The sequence below is a fragment of the Haliotis cracherodii genome, unplaced genomic scaffold (genome assembly GCF_022045235.1).
Source record: "Haliotis cracherodii isolate W230 unplaced genomic scaffold, xgHalCrac1.p SCAF_1, whole genome shotgun sequence".
Lineage (NCBI taxonomy): Eukaryota > Metazoa > Mollusca > Gastropoda > Lepetellida > Haliotidae > Haliotis > Haliotis cracherodii.
In genome coordinates this window covers 44,981,681-45,000,308 of record NW_027266264.1, presented here as the reverse complement: position 1 = coordinate 45,000,308, position 18,628 = coordinate 44,981,681, and the positions used below count along the sequence as shown (strand labels likewise).

Below are 18,628 nucleotides of genomic sequence, written 5' to 3'. Positions count from 1 at the left end.
TCACGTTGTTAGAGGAGAATGCGGAAGATACCCAAAGTACATATTTGCATTTAAACGTGTTGTTAAGTATTGTTGGAAAATAATTAATATGCCTGAATCACGTTTGGTAAAGAAATGTTATAACTTATTATTGTTAGACTGTAGTAATGGTAAAACTAACTGGGCATCAAGAGTAAAACACATCCTATTCTCTACTGGTTTTTGGTTACATATGGGAACAACAATTTATAAGTAATTTCTCCAGCTTTCTGTCAGAATTTATACTCCGTCTAAAATTATCTTGTGAACAAAATTGGCACGCAGCTCTTTCATCAAGCTCAAAATCAACTCTTTACAGTTTATTCCAAAAAAAAATTCGGCTTAGAAACATATTTAAAAGAATTATCAATATTTAAATATAGGCCTGCCCTAGGTGTTCCCACCAGCTCCGAATTGAGACTGGGAGGCATAAAAAAAAGAGTTAAAATCTGAAAGGTTGTGTCTGGCTTGCAATCTAAATCAAATTGAAGATGAATTTCATTTTATAATAATTGTTTATCGATATCTGCATTTAAGGCGAAAATATATACCCAAAAAGTTTTACCTGTACCCCTCCATACATACGTTTAATATTTTAATGGCATCAAATAATGTAATAATCATTCAAAATCCATCAGTATTTATTTATAAAGCAATGGAACTACGTCTTGTGTAAATTACCTAAAATTTTGTATTCTAATGTTTCTCTCTCACTGTATACTCTGTAATGTATAATGGGCCTGTGGCCTACAATACATAATGAATAAAGACTTTATAGTATTTGTGTGAAGTTGCATTGTGACGTCATAATTAAGAAATAATGTTGTGTAATAAATCATAGTTTTGCCCTGAGCTATTATAGTAAAGCACGAGAACGCCTAAATGTTGATAAAAAACAACATATTTTGTACTCCATACTCAAATCACCATGTCATTATTGATCACTGAATTATGTTTTCGGAAGATTGTTTTCCAATTCAGTTTCAAGTTTATTTTATGAATTGAATACAAATGATACCATAAGCTGGGTCTCGTCTCTTGATATCACATGTGTGCCACGTCATAAACTGGCTCCACTGTTGGTACACGCCGCAAGCTCTCAGCACTCTCACAAGCTTCTCACCCAGCGACGTCCCGTTCGCGGAGCTCTCTATATTGTAGACTGGTTCCCGGATCCTCCGCTTGGTGTCGCTGCACTTGTTCCGCTTTCCAATCAATCTGTCGCAGGAACGAACGGGAACCAGTCTATCTATACTGTCGATGTTACCGGGAGTGTAACGAAGGTGTCACGCGCTAGGAAGGGAGCTTGGCATTTTTAGTCTTGGTAGACAGAAGCCCAGTCAAATACGGTTATCAAAATACAGATCGAGTGGACAAAACCTGAAGCTGTCAAAATGTTACAGGTGTGAATATAGTCTTTTGAAGATAAATTTGTAGAATGCGTGACTTTTAATCTCATCAAAATCAGATGTAGGTTCTCGCTGCCGCTTTGTTTAGCGATAGCAGGAACTAAGATCTGATTTTAATGAGATTGGACTTTTTTTTTAACTATGTGTTCGAAATCAAATAATGGCTGGCAAAGGAAGTCAATGATATTTGGTTTATATAATAATTCTCACAATCAAATGCAAAAGTAACAATTAGCATCAAGTGTTGACTTGGTTGATGCATGTCATCATATATCCCAATTGCGTGGATCGATGCTCGTGACATCGATCACTGGATTGTCTGGTCCAGACTCAATTAATGTTGACCGCTGGCATATAGCTGGAATATTGCTGAGTGCTGCGTTAAACAACAAACAAACAATTTGGTCTGTATATAGATAAACTTCAAAAGTATTCTAAAGATATGTTTCACAGTGTACAGATACTATAGAGTATATTAATCTGTGTTATTGGATTTACTTCAACACTGAAATGTGTCAATGGCATTACTTAAGAATTGACCTTCACTTTGTGTGAGTTCATTGGACTGTATGAACGTCGGAGGTTGCGACGACGTTCATACAATGTTTGGCCCTCACTCTATGAAGGTTCATAATCCAATGAACTCACACAACGTGAAAGTCAATTCTTATAATTTTTTCATCACAATTTCTTACCTCAAACGATGTAGGCCAAGATCTAAACACAATTTCATTTACATACGTGTGATTTCATGTTTACACTGACAGCCATACAACAACCAGCTATATCGCGGAGTAAAATAGTTCCTCAAAAAGAGAGGTGACATGGGCGTATGGATGCACAACTTGCTCTTCAGAAACATCTTAAGCAGCACATGTGTTCAAACCATATCCTCATTAGATGAGAAAGGTCTGTAAAGAACTACCTCAGTAAGTCAGTCACAATGACAGCGCGTCGTAATACATTTACATCAAGTACAAGACGTCAAAATGGCAGACACGATAAACGTGACGGGAGAGATTTCCGAAGTTGTTAATGAACGTGTGGCGGTTACATGTGTACGTCATCATTGATCAACTGGCCGATCAATGAAAGGTGAATAAAGATGCGTCAAACAGACACTCAGGTAAATTCATAGATTGCTGGAGACGGTCAATGTCAGCCTTGGCACGGATCGAGTCGAAACTACGATAGTATAGATGTGCATTTCATCGTTTGTTCATTAGTATGGGCCGCAGCGACGATTTTCGTGAACAATCTCAATGTTTACTGAAACGCTGAGACCAAGAATAAAGGTTCTAAATGATCAGAAAGAACGCTTATGTGTGTTTTCGTGCTAGGGAATTCCCAGGGGTTTCCCCAAGAATGTGGAAGTAGTCCGTCAGTGTTTACGTCATTTAAAGAACACGGTCTCGTGAAAAACGTATGAACGTCAAATTGTGTCGTTCATACACTTATGAATGTCAATTTCACGGTCATGTGACCGACCTCTCGTCCAATGGAAAAGCCGTATATCGTGTAAACTTCAAATTAAAAAATTATAACAGTATGATCTGTATGTTTCTACATACAAGGGTAATTGCTGGTCAGTCAACTTCATTCATTGCACATGTTTAGAAGCTAAAAGACTCCGGGGAAAGCAGCTACTCTGAGTGAGCAATGTGACATGGATGTACATTAGTTGCATTAAAGTAAGAGCTTTTACTTGTAGATATTGTATGAGATTGATGTATGCTCCACCTGTAATGGTATAACATTCCATACCACATAAGGTATGGTAACATAATTAAACACCAATTATAGAGATGAATGGCTCATAAACGTTTACCATTTGGTGATAGAGCAGATTTGGGCATGATGAACATGGATGCATGGGAGCCTTTGGGTGAAAGATTAATCTGTTACAGTGTTCAGTCCCTGGGGACAGACAATCTATAATTTCAAGTTTAGTGTAAGTTTATGTATATATTTCTCATTGTAATTTAAAACAAAAATCAAGAATGCCAATGACATGTCAACATGGTGAACACAACAAGGAAACTTGATTGAAGTCAGTGTTACTAACTATTTGGAGATTTTACGTGCACTTTCTGACATTATGCATATTTCATGAACGGGACCACCGGGGCCAAGATTTTCGAAACGATCGTAGCTAAGATTTATCTTAACAACTTACATTCAAATACAAGATATCTTAAGGTTAAGATAAGATAGATTTTCGAAACTATGGTAAACCTGTCGCAGATCGTTCAGAGTTACTATACCTATCGTAACTCTGACAGAGAACTCATTTGTGTTAGAGATAAAACTTGTGCGTATCATCAAAATATTGTGAAGTAACCCTGCGTATTCGATTAGCAAATCAGAAACTTATTTTGAAATTATAAAGGGGCATTCCGTCAACCTTGCCAAACTCCACGATGACAGTTACATCATGATCATTTGCCATCACACTTTCTTGTGGAAGTATCGTGGTATTTTTGAGTCCTATAAAGCTCTCGAACCCACATGACACCAGTTTGCAAGGACTAGATGAATAGTGTTTTTTAATATTTAACTTAAATACCCACATGTGTAAAAACTAGTGGGTAACAGAAATTTGAATAAACAGGTAGAATTACTGATAACCAATAATTTTAAAATGCATGGGTAAAATACCCACAACACCAAAAGCTTATCTGGAGCTCTGGTTTCCCAATGACGTCAATGGGATTTCCTAGCTGCTGACAATAACAACAACATAGATAAGTGGCACGGAATTCATGATCACATTGTCAGGTCACATTTTTTTTACACCCACATATTTGTGTGAAAGTCTGTACAATCCTACATATGTCCTACATGTAGACGTGTTGTTCTTATGATAAATGATGTCATGACTATCCGAACACAAATAGCATTCGTGTGCCATGCAATAGCATTTTTCAAAACCAATAAATGTCATAATCAATAAGTGTAGTGTTACCACACTTTAGCTATTAGAATTGAAATAATGTGCCAATGGATACTTCTTTATTTTCCCTTCAAATGGTCCTCTCGTGAGTGCGCAGAACTTTATGATATAAACACATCGCGTACAAAGTCAAGGACGAAAGTAAGGGACGTTATTCTAAATGACAATGATGAGACCTTTGATCAAAAAGCATATGCGTTCAGCATTTAACATGCGTGTTCAAGTCTGATGTTAAGTGAAGTATACTGTATATGTTTTTGTTTATGTCAAAAGTCAAGTTTATATTAGAGTTAACACCAACATTATACGTGGAAACACTCGAAACAAAAATTGTTCTGGAAGCAGCGCACACACAAGCAGGTTTTTATGACAATCTAAGCTTGTTAAGTTTGTTTAGTTGTTTATGTATCCAATATATTTCACAAATTAACCAAAGAATTAAAACAATATCAAGCTATTAGTATTTAGATGATGAAATTATTTTTATCTATCTAGATTCATAATTCTTTTCAAAAATTTAAAAGTGACACTAATTTTGGTTCGCAAAGAGAAATAATTTAGGAATTGTCAAGTTAAGTTGTCTAATGGAACACGACATGTTTTAATGTGAACATACATATCATGTAGTCATTTTCTATCCTTTTAAATTAAGTAGAGCTAATAAATTGATTTGTCTGATTTCATTTAAGGAGTGAAATACTTTGTAATGTGTCAAATCTATTCATGTTTTTTTTTAAATATGTAGATTGATATAATTTTATAAATGAGAAAATAAAGACTAAAGCATCGACACAAATGCGATCCAGAAAATATAACAGCGGAACTCTGCGCTTTATGAAAACTGTAACATTGAGCAAGGTGTCCCGGGCGAATACAAAGGGAAACCGCTCTCAACTAGAGTATGAACTAAGATTAGCTCCCCCTGAGTTATCAATTAAGTCACGGTCATTACTATAGCCTGCCGACACCTTCCATTTTTATCCTTCACAAATTATTGAAAAGGTACGTTGTTTCATACTTCCTTCAACATGGACTTGGTTAGAAATATATTTTAAGCTATTGACTCCATAGTTTTGTGGATTGATGTCGCGATTAAGAACATTTCCGATGTAGAATCATTGATGTGTTTTTCGTGTTTTCGAAGTGTCAATTTGAATCACTCAGTTTAACAAAATGCAATGTCAATGTTTGAATGTAAAGCAGACTAATTGTTTGGCAAAATATCTATGGCAAAGTATGCCACCATCTTAGATGAAGATAAAATAAACTTATGACAGGTATGGGTCTATCTTAGATTTACGACAAACTGGTTTTGGTTTTGTTTGCTATTAGGTTTTTAGATTAGTGGTAATTTAATTTTTGGGGTAATTATAAATGGCCTAGAAGGCTAGTTAATTAGAAACATACGTATTCATTTCAAAACACTCCAACGAGGGCAAGGATACAAAGGAATTTTATTTGTTTGCCTAGTTTGTTTAGTTGAGTGCTTTTAAGTATTTGAGTGGTTTATTAGTTTAGGACGGTTTTTGATGTTTTTGTTTTTGCTTGTAGCTCTTTTGTCGAGTCTGTTAGAATTAGATGTTTTTTTGTTTTTTGATTTTGGGGTTGTGTAAGGCTGTAGCCATTCCCATAAGCTCGGCTGTGAAGATTGACTGTTTATCCGGGAGCCTATAGGATTTTGATTGGTTTATTTGTTTGGGTTATATGGATGCCGAATACTGAGACTGTTTTGAGACTGGGTTAGAGGACCTGTCCGTGTAGATGTGACACCAGTTTGGCCATTTTTCATGTATGTATGCTCGTGTGGTAGTCTTGGCAGTGTTTGGTTCTGTTGTTTTGTTTATTTTAATGGAGAGTGATGTATCGATTTGGGGGGTTTGTAATTTGGATGTGAAGATGTTATTGGGCTAAGGTTGTTTTTGATGAGGGTGTTTGATTGGGTTGCGACCCAGAAATTTATGGTTAACTGTCCTCGATGTAAATCCAGGAGGATTTCGCCTGTTAGGGCTTGTAGTGAGACAACTCACATATACAGGTAGCTCACCAATTAAATTATAAATTGCCAAACCTCGTTAAAACAGCAAAATCTAGAAATTGGTAACACAAAATAAAGCATCACACAGACGCCAGAACTGGCGCAAAATACACGCAATCCGAGAAAGCACCAAATATTAATAACTCAACAAACCCCAATCAAAAAGTAAACAACCTAGCAAAACACTTCTTAGCAATAACAACCTCAGTGATACTAACCTCCACACGACATTGGAACAAACATATGATGTATCTGTTGGTTTGCCACAGTTGAAAGTAATAGCATCTCAAAATTATTTAGGCATTTATACCCTATTAACCAAAGTAAGTGAATTCACATTAGCAATGGTCATCATATTAGTAATGTTTATTTGAGTGACTATGTGAGTGAACTCATACAATATAGTTGAACTCACTGATTGGTTGTGAGTAAGCTCAAGCTCAAGTTATTTGAATCATTTTTTCTGAACACAGTTGCACTTTCTACTTGCCCAGTGTAAAAAATGATTATCCCTTATCCCTTATAACAACATCACATTGCCTGCAGGCAACATCAGAGCAATTTATACTATAATCATGAAGGTCAAATAGGAACGTATCCCTTGCTGTCATTAATATATCATTTTATCCAGACATTTTGGAGTATATTGTCATGGACGGAAACAATGACAGACACGTATACAACAAAGCGCACAATAAACAGTGTAATTGGGTGCTAGATTTGACAGTTGGCAGCTGTGTATGACGGCTTCTTGTCTATGGTAAACTTGTCAAATATTCTTATAATTACATGTACAAGAAAAACACTGCACACCTACGTTGTTAAATTTGTGAAGCAATAATTCACTCCAATTGCTATCACTCAGTTCTATATCATGGATTCTAAGTCTCTAGTCTTGATATTGTTATTTGCTGTTTATTATCTATAGCTCTAAGGCAGGGCTGCTCGCATTAAGTTTATACACATTTAATTGATATGCAAGAAAGAAATGAAATGTTCGAAAATATCTTTGATATCACAGATGCAAATTCTTTTGTTGACCTTTGGTCAAATGATGATGATGTTATCATGTCTTTCCTCTTAGGCGGACTGTCTGATTGCTTGAAAGACCTTGAGCTTGAGATATGGGGCGAAACTATGTTACTAGTCTCTCATTATGTTAACAAGTGGCAACACTTGTTCATACCCCCTTCACTATGACATGTAACTACTTTGTTTAGTTTTAATCTAATTCATGTATCTACAATGTATCTTATATAATGTATCTTCAGTACTGGAGGAAATAAAGACAATCTATCATGGATTCTAAGTCTATAGTCTTGATATTGTTAATTGCTGTTTATTATCTATAGCTCTAAGGCAGGACTGCTCGCATTAAGTTTATGACACATTTTAGACCAGAGGTTGACACTCTTCTTACTTTGGTGATGCTTTCATTTGATGATTACATTATTAAACTAAAAGTTCTTTTCACATACATGTTACCTATCAACTGATCATTCTTATTACCACCATTTATAAAATATTCATATTTTCTTATAAAATTAATGAAACACATTTATTATAAGATATATTTCAGAACATTTTATATTTTGAGAATTTTTCATTGCCTGCTTTATTGATGTGTATTGATTCCGAGTTAGAATAGATACCCAGCAACCTATGCTGGTTGTATGTGCCAACCAAATGGACTGGCAGGTCAGACTCCTGATGTGTTTGACTGCATGTCAAAGCACTCCAAAAGCGTGGATCATTGCTCATAATATCAACCACTGGATTGTCTAGTCCAGACTTGATTATTTACGTGATGCTGTCATATAGCTGGAAATTTTCTAACGAACTTCAGACTTAATTTAATTACCTTTTCTATAAAACCTATGGGTTATATTTGAAATATAGACCACATTTAACTTCCTCAAGCAGGACCTGTCCATTTAACATTTGTCAGCCAAGCATATACATTGAGCAGCCTTATCTGCCATTTTGAATTTTGAATACATTATGCCATTTCCATGTGGATATATGCATGAGAAAAAGAGCATTTAGAGTTTGGGTATTGCTGTATGAAACTGGTGTGGAATGCAAATGAGAGTAAGTTTATGTTCCTGTTATTACATGTCATGTATTCGATAAGTGTCTGAAGCTTTTCTGGAAACACTCTGCTGATGAGCCATATATATATATTGACGGACATCATACGTTTGCGGACGACCATGTTTATCACCATTACTTGCGCTAAAACCAGGGGGTTGTTTGAGGAACTTAATTGTGGGCTCTATTTCAAATAAAACCTATAAGTTCTATAGAAAATGTATTAAATTAAATCTGTTGAAAACAACAAATTATTCTTAAGCGTCCAAAAACCCACAACACAGAGATATTTGTGTGTTTACAAACTGAAAAGGTGTGAAGGTAAGGTCATTCTTGTAAGGTCATTGGGCTCCATATGTTTGAATGACAAGGTATTGACATCATCAAAATGATCTTACGGCATGGATTTACTTCTTTAAACTGTCTATTGATCCATCCTGTCGCCTGGCTTATAAACTTCAAAACTATCAATAACATAATAATAACCCTATTAAACATGTTCGACATGAGTGAGGATAAACAGCTTACTATGGACATTGAAAAATTCAAAATGGCCACCCAGCAGCATATTTTGTTGAAAAAATAAAACAATCGTTCCATCTATTCTGCCATCTAGAACAATGTTGTTTGCAACTGTTAAGGAGATGTTCAGATCCTTCATTATAAAGAAAACTTCCTCTGAGGTGTAGAGAGCGTCTGCCCAGAGAACAGCAGGTTGGTGTACAATCACCTGGTTAAAAGATGATACTTGTTGTTACCCTGCCTTGTGGTTAGCATTAAGGAGACAAAACTACGAGGACTGGTCGTCTCAGAGTAATGTGTCTGAGTGGAGAATCTATGTTAAACTGTGGCATGGTATCATAGTGGGCTAGCACTATGAAATCGGTTTGAGTCTGGACTAGAACAAACAGCCACAGAAACACAACATGCACATCGTTAAACATAAGTGAAACAATTTCTGAACAAATGTTACTGGTAATAGAGTGTAGTCTTACCAGAATGACACTATCATCAGTGAACAACACTAAATTGTCTAACCTTTATATTTGTCATGCATTAGACATTGTGCTCTCCCCAAATGGGTGTGATGTTGCAGAACAATTTGTGCATATAACTTTAAGTATGGTGCTCTCTGGTGGTCAGGACAGCCATGTGGTAATATGTACTCCCTGGTGGTAATCTGGGCTGCCACCTAATACCCCCTGGTGGTAATCTAGGCCAACACTTAATATGTAGTCCCTGGTGGTAATCTGGGCTGCCACCTAATATTTACCCCCTGGTGTTAATCTGGACCAACACCTAAAATGTACTCCCTAGTTGTAATCTGGGCTACCACCTAATATGTACTCTGTGGTGGTAATGTAGGCCAACACCTAATATGTACTCCCTGGTGGTAATCTAGGCTGCCACCTAATATGTACTCCCTGGTGGTAATCTGGGCTGCCACCTAATATGTACTCCCTGGTGGTAATCTGGGCTGCCACCTAATATGTACTCCCTGGTGGTAATCTGGGCTGCCACCTAATATGTACTCCCTGATGGTAATCTGGGCTGCCACCTAATATGTACTCCCTGTTGGTAATCTGGGCTGCCACCTAATATGTACTCCCTGGTGGTAATCTGGGCTGCCACCTAATATGTACTCCCTGATGGTAATCTGGGCTGCCACCTAATATGTACTCCCTGGTGGTAATCTGGGCCAACACCTAATATGTAGTCCCTGGTGGTAATCTGGGCTGCCACCTAATATGTACTCCCTGGTGGTAATCTGGGCTGCCACCTAATATGTACTCCCTGGTGGTATTCTGGGCTGCCACCTAATATGTACTCCCTGGTGGTAATCTAGGCTGCCACCTAATATGTACTCCCGGGTGGTAATCTAGGCCAACACCTAATATGTACTCCCTGATGGTAATCTGGGCTGCCACCTAATATGTAGTCCCTGGTGGTAATCTGGGCTGCCACCTAATATGTACTCCCTGGTGGTAATCTAGGCCAACACCTAATATGTACTCCCTGGTGGTAATCTGGGCTGCCACCTAATATGTACTCCCTAATCTGGGCCAACACCTAATATGTACTCCCTGGTGGTAATCTAGGCTGCCACCTAACATGTACGCCCTGGTGGTAATCTGGGCCAACACCTAATATGTACTCCCTGGTGGTAATCTGGGCCAACACCTAATATGTACTCCCTGGTGGTAATCTGGGCCAACACCTAATATGTACTCCCTGGTGGTAATCTGGGCTGCCACCTAATATGTACTCCCTGGTGGTAATCTGGGCTGCCACCTAATATGTACTCCCTGGTGGTAATCTAGGCTGCCACCTAATATGTACTCCCTGGTGGTAATCTAGGCTGCCACCTAATATGTACTCCCTGGTGGTAATCTGGGCTGCCACCTAATATGTACTCCCTGGTGGTAATCTGGGCTGCCACCTAATATGTACTCCCTGGTGGTATTCTGGGCTGCCACCTAATATGTACTCCCTGGTGGTAATCTAGGCTGCCACCTAATAAGTACTCCCTGATGGTAATCTGGGCTGCCACCTAATATGTACTCCCTGGTGGTAATCTGGGCTGCCACCTAATATGTACTCCCTGGTGGTAATCTGGGCTGCCACCTAATATGTACTCCCTGGTGGTAATCTGGGATGCCACCTAATATGTACTCCCTGGTGGTAATCTAGGCCAACACCTAATATGTACTCCCTGATGGTAATCTGGGCTGCCACCTAATATGTAGTCCCTGGTGGTAATCTGGGCTGCCACCTAATATGTACTCCCTGGTGGTAATCTAGGCCAACACCTAATATGTACTCCCTGGTGGTAATCTGGGCTGCCACCTAATATGTACTCCCTAGTGGTAATCTGGGCCAACACCTAATATGTAGTCCCTGGTGGTAATCTAGGCCAACACCTCATATGTACTTTCTGGTGGTAATCTAGGCTGCCACCTAATATGTACGCCCTGGTGGTAGTCTAGGCTGCCACCTAATATGTACTCCCTGGTGGTAATCTGGGCTGCCACCTAATGTGTACTCCCAGGTGGAGTAGTATAGGTAATAGGGGTTCTGGACCACTTCCACTGGAGCCGGATTTATATACCTATACCACCACTACAGGGGGAATTTTTTATGCCAAAATGATTATGCCATTCAACGATAGTCATGAGATTAAGTTAAAGTGACTCTAGCTCGCCACCACCTGGAGTCAATGATATAAATTTTTATATGTAATAGGGGTTCTACCGCAACGACTGGAGCTGGATTTATATACCTACTACAGGTGGCATTTTTTATGTAAAAACGATGATGCGATTCAACGATAGTCGTATTAAAAGAAACATCAATATTAATTAATAATGAATAAAATTTACTATAGCCCACGGGGATATTGAAAAGGTGTAGGAGCAATAAATAAATTAGCCACCGCGGCAAAGATATCTAAAGATGTGGCCAAGGATTGGTTAAAGAAACAAGCAATGTGGCAAATATACTTACCAGCACCGCGTTATATACCGAGGAAGAAGTTTGATATTTTTACAACAAATGAAGTTCATCAGGCTGACCTCTTGTTTCTTCCCACGATAAGGTATAAATACGCTTTAACCGTAGTGGATGTGGCTAGTCGATACAAAGAGGCTGAGCCATTAACTTCGAAAAGATTCAACAGAAGTAGCTAATGCACTGAGCCGCATATATAAACGCGGACCACTAAAATGGCCTGAGCTATTTCAAGTAGATCCCGGTCGCGAGTTTATGGGATCGATAACTAAACTGTTAACAAAGCACGTTGTCGAAATCAGGCGTGGTGAAAGAGAGGCCCACCGCAGTCAAGCTATCGTCGAAAGATTTAACAGGACATAGCGGAACGTTTGTTTGGCTATCAGTATGGGATCGAAATGAAATCCGAGCGATTGAGATCAACCGAATGGGTGACACGATTATCAGCTGTTGTATCAGCGCTGAATAATGAAGTAACGAGATTAATAGGGAAGAAAACATCCGATGCGATTAAAATGAACTCCGTGACTTCCGAATCTTCAGCACCGAGGAGATGCAAAGAACAAAAACTTCCGGATAGAGTAAGGGTACCAGCCCGGTGAACTCGAAGGAGGCCTATGTCGCGCAACCGATCCCATATGGTCTCTTAAGACATATAACATTAGTTGATTGGTTATGAAAGAAGGAGAGCCTATTCTTTATTATCTTAAAGATGGACCGGGCAGGGCATTTGTACAAGAAAAGTTGCTCATAGTTCCCGACAATACAGTTTTACCACCATAACCAAAAGCATAGGTAGTTACACCATCCTTATCAATCCATCTCTTTGTATCTAAGGGGGATAATGATGTCTTGTTCATTCTTAATCCATATATCCTATGATTGTGACTTCTTAAAGAGTTCATCTCGTGTTTAAACGTTCGACCATTGAATAATGCTTCTTTATACTGTTCGTGTTTGATATGCTTTTTTACCACATACTTCTTAACACCCTCAGCTCTCTCCATTATCGGACTTCCTTATAGAATACATCTTAGGTCTTAATCCTACATACTTCGCTATAGGAGTCCCAGCACATTCATCCTTCATCTTACCTAATACCTTTTTATTTACTACGTTGTGCAGTGGATTAACTTTTGGGTAATCGCTCGTGTCGTACATATCTAATTTTTCTGCCATATCTTTATACACATCCTCGGTTTGTATTTCCATCAAAAAAGAATCTGTGTCGGTATATAGCACCACGCATCTATCGCCGTATTGCTTCTTAAGTTCGTTGTAATAAAAGTCATACATTAAGTGTTTTGACAAGTCGAGAATACTCATACCGACGTACACCGGTCTGTTGAATTTTATATTACTCTTCTGCATATGCAACGCGGCTAAGTCGTTATCGAATATCTTGCTCCTGTTAAAAGCCGGACTGGCTATAAGTTTCCTGAGTCTTTCTTCCTCATTAGATCTGACTAATTTAACATCAACACGCTTCCTTAGATTCTCCATAGTTTTACCAAATACTGAGTTATTCATGAGCTTATATAGATTCTTTTCAAAATCGCTGGTAGCTATCTTTCTTAAATCTGTGTTCAGCCTTATATAGGGCTCCATCCAAGGGCTTTGATCAAGCTTTAGAACTCTGTGTATTTTCCTAAGTTTCATACCTAACGATAGATATAGCTGGTGATTTCTGTAGTGAACTATATATTTCGTCTTATCCATCAAGTTTTTCTACGTTAGCTAACCTAGTATTACCCATCAAGGAGTGTTGATATTCCGACATCCAATCTTTATGAACCATTAATCTTTCGGGAGCTAGCGGATAACTGTTATGGTCTTTATGTAACGAACTTGGATATTCCAGGTCAACTTCTAGTATGTACCCTTTATTCGCATCATTATTATGGATATCATTCTCATCGACCCACTCAAAACCACCCGTGGGTAAAGGTTGACTCATAGCCCATCCGTACAAATTGTTGGCGTCGAGATATAATATATGCGTGTCGGGTTTACTCGGATCATATCCTTCCACTAATTTATTATTAGCCTTAGAATACCTTTTCGCTACCATCGATATACCCCCTCTTAATCCTTTCTCAATAAACAAGTGCATATCATAATCTGTGAGTAGTTTAAGTTCTACACCGGTCTTCTTCAACAATGCATCCCACGATAGTCCGGGACTGGAGTAGTACCATGCCAGGTCCAAGCCATATTGTTTTAAACATGTCTTTCTAAATATCTCGAATATATCGGCTAGTAACAGTACATTGGTTTTTAAGTACAGATCGTGATAATCGCCTAAATACTTACAACCTAATTTATCCCATACCGTCAGAGCGTGTTCATAATTGGCATCTGTTATTTTAGATTCTGTTAAGTTACTATAGAATGATTCAAGGGGTGGTAATTTAGTTTTGTCGAATCTAGACCAATCATCCATATATTCGTAAGGATATAGACCTTTTCTCAGCAACAAATGATGAGTTATCTTATCGGTATATTGATTTGTTATCGCGAAGTCATCAGGATTGTTCGCATTAGCTAAATTGTCCAGGGAAGATAACAGAAACTGTACGGAGTCTTTGAATCTAAGCCCATGACTTTGCTTTATTCTAGCTTTCCCATCCTTGTCTGTATAATGTACAGTTTTAGTCAACGAGAACGATATGTATTTTTCCATATTATTAGGAATGCATGATAAACCGCCGTCGGTCTTTGAGATAGCTTGCATGATGAGATGTGAATCGTATCCCCTAAGGTTATGAAACACTACGGGGATGAGTATTGTTTGAGAATTCATTTTTAGTTTCAAGTTACACTCGTTATGAGCGGCTCCCCGATAATTACCCATGACGTGACAATGATCTCTTACGGAATCCCCATCCAGGGGTTTATTACAAACATGACAACTCGTTGACTTCTTATGGGCCCTCCAATCATCCCTCGTCATACACATGGGTTTCTTACGCGATAAATTTTCCCTGATTATTCTCTCTTCATTTTGTAGATATTCTAGGAACTTTCCCGCTGCATCAGGACCTCTGTAAATCATGGGCGGGTTTGTTTTCCCATCATACCTTACAAGTATATATCCAAACCCACAAGGAATATGTTCTTGAGATTTGTATGTAAAACTATCTCTATTATTGCGTTCAGTATTTTCTATGGGTTTGATAAGCGCTTCGAAGTCAGCGTAAATTATGTATGGTACTGGCATTTGATTACAATAATGTTCTAATTTTAATATATTTTTTCCCTCTTTAGGCATATCGATCCTGATAGCAGTCTGCCCAACACCTCTACAGTCTTCTTTATGCGCTTCTAATAGATCTTGTCTGCTGTACGCATGTAGACATCTTTCGCAGAAATATTTCTTTCCCTTTTATTTAGTTTGATCGTATAATAGTCTGCTTAAACTCTTTATCCATGTATAATGATATTTTCCATCTTTTTCGATCAGAAATGAATTGATTCTGGGAATATGTTCCCGAGCGGAGCTTATCCTGTGTATAACAATTCCTTTAGAATGTCCAAAATCATTTATAGCTAAATTATTTTGCTTTTCCACCTTATCAATTTGTGATATTGGTGTAGGTTCGTCTATACCATCGAAGTTAAGTCCATCGTTTTGGGGATAGCTAGAAGGTCTATTCGGATGATTATCTACGGGGAACAATGCAGATCTTATCATCTTTCTTAAACAGTCATCGGATTTATTTTTTACATTAATTATGGCTTTTTTCTTCTTATAATACGGGGGTAAATCTATATAAGATCCACCTTTGAAGGGCATATAATTTGCTATATCTAAATATAAACTATCGATTTTATCCACACCCCAACCCGAACGTCTATTAGTCCCGCATTCTAAAGTTTCCTGTATCCTCTGAATTGATGTATCTAATGATGCGTTTATAGTATCCGATTCGGTTATAACTTCTTGATTGCTTCGGAAATATGGTTCGGTATATTCGGTGCTATCGTCTGCGCTACTTTTACTCAATAACATTTTAATCGTCAGCTGGTATTTTATACTATGTAAATCATCTAACTCCTCGTTAATTTTGCTGGATATGATAGGCGTAACATCATTAACATCCATGTTGGAATTAATATCCATTTTCCAACCTCTTAGATATTTACCAATGCCGGCGGATGTGGGTACAAATCTTAATTCTTGTTGTTTTTTATCTTGTTGTTTATTATCAACATCAATATCATTTTTATCTAGTAAAGCGATCAATTCAGCACTTCTCAATCGAGAATAACTTCTCAGCCCGCTGTTTTTTGCTTGAGCTTTGAGTTCTCTAACAGTCTGGGGTTTGTTGTATTCCAAACCGAGTAAATCGATCAATTCAGCTTTTCTCATCCGAGAATATCCACGTAGACCACGTTGCTTTGCTAAAGCTTTCAGTTCTCTGACAACATAAGTCATCGTGATATATAAATACATGTGAACTAATGTCTAATTGGTTTGAATTTTACTCAGTCTGTTTATCTCATTTCGGTAAGCCTTTTTCCTCTCATAAATAATTTGAAACCGTTTCTTGTCAGCACCGTGACTCTTACATAAACATAAAACTGCCTTTGACCCCAATCCCACATACAGAACACAGATAATTAATATGCCCTTTTCTAATTGCAATGGAGTGGATTCCACAAAAATCCGACACTCAGCTCTTTCCACAAATTTGTGATTGGCCCATGCGTATGAATTTACATGTTGATGTGCCTCTCGCCATTGTGAGGTCATGGTTTATGCGTAGTTATTGTGTAGCTATAAATAGCCACAGCAGTCAACCCGATAATGATGAATATGACCTCGCGGTTCTTTTGAGCCTCTGACGGTGTATAAAACTGACTCATTGTTGGTCTCGGTATTGGGTCACGTTTTTTCCCTTAAACCTGGAAGTATTCGTGCATGGCAGATTCGACATCCTTAAACGTTTGAATTGAATGTCCTTCCTTACGCAGTTCTTCATGAATAAAATCTAATCTTAATGTCCTATTTCTGGCCCATTGTGACTGAGCTTTTTCGAGTTGTTCTAAAGCTTTATTATGTCTTTTCTGCTCCAAACCTCTCATACTAGAAAATAAAAAATTACTCCCCGAAAAAGCTAGAGCATTAACAATAGCTCCACCGGCCATCATAGCAATTGATGCCATATTATATGAATATAAAATATTCAAATGTTTAATTACTTCAATATGTCTTCCGGGATAAGCCCTTGTTTGATGAGCATATCCTTTGTAGCCATAGCCAATCCTATATGAAGAACGGACATACTGATATCATAACCATTAAAATCTAGCTTGGGAGGTGTGGCTTTAGTAATCATTTTAGCCATACGGGCATGGCCAAGCCGGTGACCACCGCTGAATGATACGTTGCGTTTAACAACATTTTACCGTCTGTTACTGGAGTAGTCATGCTTCTTATAGCATTATATGGGGGCTTACCTCTAATTGAACTTCTTGTTGTGGCATCGGGGGTGACGTTTTCTCTTCTCCGGTCTTATAAAACAACCATACAGCCGCTATAGCAACAACTCCTACTAGTGCCAATGTTTTAATCGGATCAATATTTGAATTATTGTTTAGTTTCGCTTTGCTAGCGAGTCCTCCCATTCTTCCTGCAGAGATTTTTTTGGTTTTTTTCCTAGTAACTCTGGGTTGTTTTTGTGTTTGTGGTTGTGGTGCATTCACAATCTGTGGTTCCTCATTCACTATCTGTTGTGCAGTCGGGGTTATTATTTCCTCGTTCACTTGTTGTTGCGTTTCCGCAGTCTGTTGTGGTGTCACCTGTTGAGTCTCCATTATTATTAAGTGGGCACGTATGTTTAACTTGACAATACCAAGCTGTTATTAAAGCTGTGGTGAGTGGAGCTAAGAACATTCCGTATCTATGATAAAACTCACAGCTCACTGAGCTTATAGCGTGTTCGATGAATGGGTCTTTCTTTCTCCCAGTCTAGACTCGTAACGCGCGTACAGTTTTTTAATTTCTTTGTCGGTCATGTTATCATTTTTTCCGATGGTATAATTTTCCCCCAAATATTGGGAACATTTTCACCGGCTACCAAAGCGGCGAGTCTTTCTCTATGTTTATCTAAAAATTTATCTACATCTTGATCTGCATCAGATTCTTTGAGCATTTGTTCGATGAGTTCGTCGCATTCCATAATGTAATACCTAAGGAGATATCTAAGTCTAACATAATATAATATGACATATCCAATACATCCCTTAATAATGAACTGTTGTGAAAGAATGAGGATTTCAAACCACATATCAAACCGTCATATTAACCGCTAATGTTCAATTTATCGTATTTTTTCGCTAGATTTGCTATAATTTTGCCACATTTTGCTACAATTTTGCTTAGCAGTTGCTATATTTGCTATAATTTTGCCACATTTTGCTATAATTTTGCTATATTTGCTATAATTTTGCCACATTTTGCTACATTTTTGCTACGTTTTGCTATATCTTTGCTAAGCAATTGCATAAGCAGCTGGTTGATCGGTTTTTAATACGAGTTTACAGTGCTTCGTTGCCGCTAACAGTTTTCTGACTTTATCTCGTTCGAGCTTTGTATAAATAACATCATTT

General features: G+C 37.9%; 1 protein-coding gene across 1 annotated transcript in view; it reads left to right on the top strand.

The window, feature by feature from the left end:
* The first annotated feature begins 1,275 nt into the window (after nt 1-1,275).
* Nucleotides 1,276-18,628, top strand: part of LOC139464662 (uncharacterized) — a 40,148-nt gene continuing 22,795 nt past the window's right edge. Inside the window, exon 1 of the mRNA XM_071246187.1 lies at nt 1,276-1,421. The gene's annotated coding sequence lies outside the window, so the exon portion shown is untranslated. The remainder of the gene's footprint in view (nt 1,422-18,628) is intronic.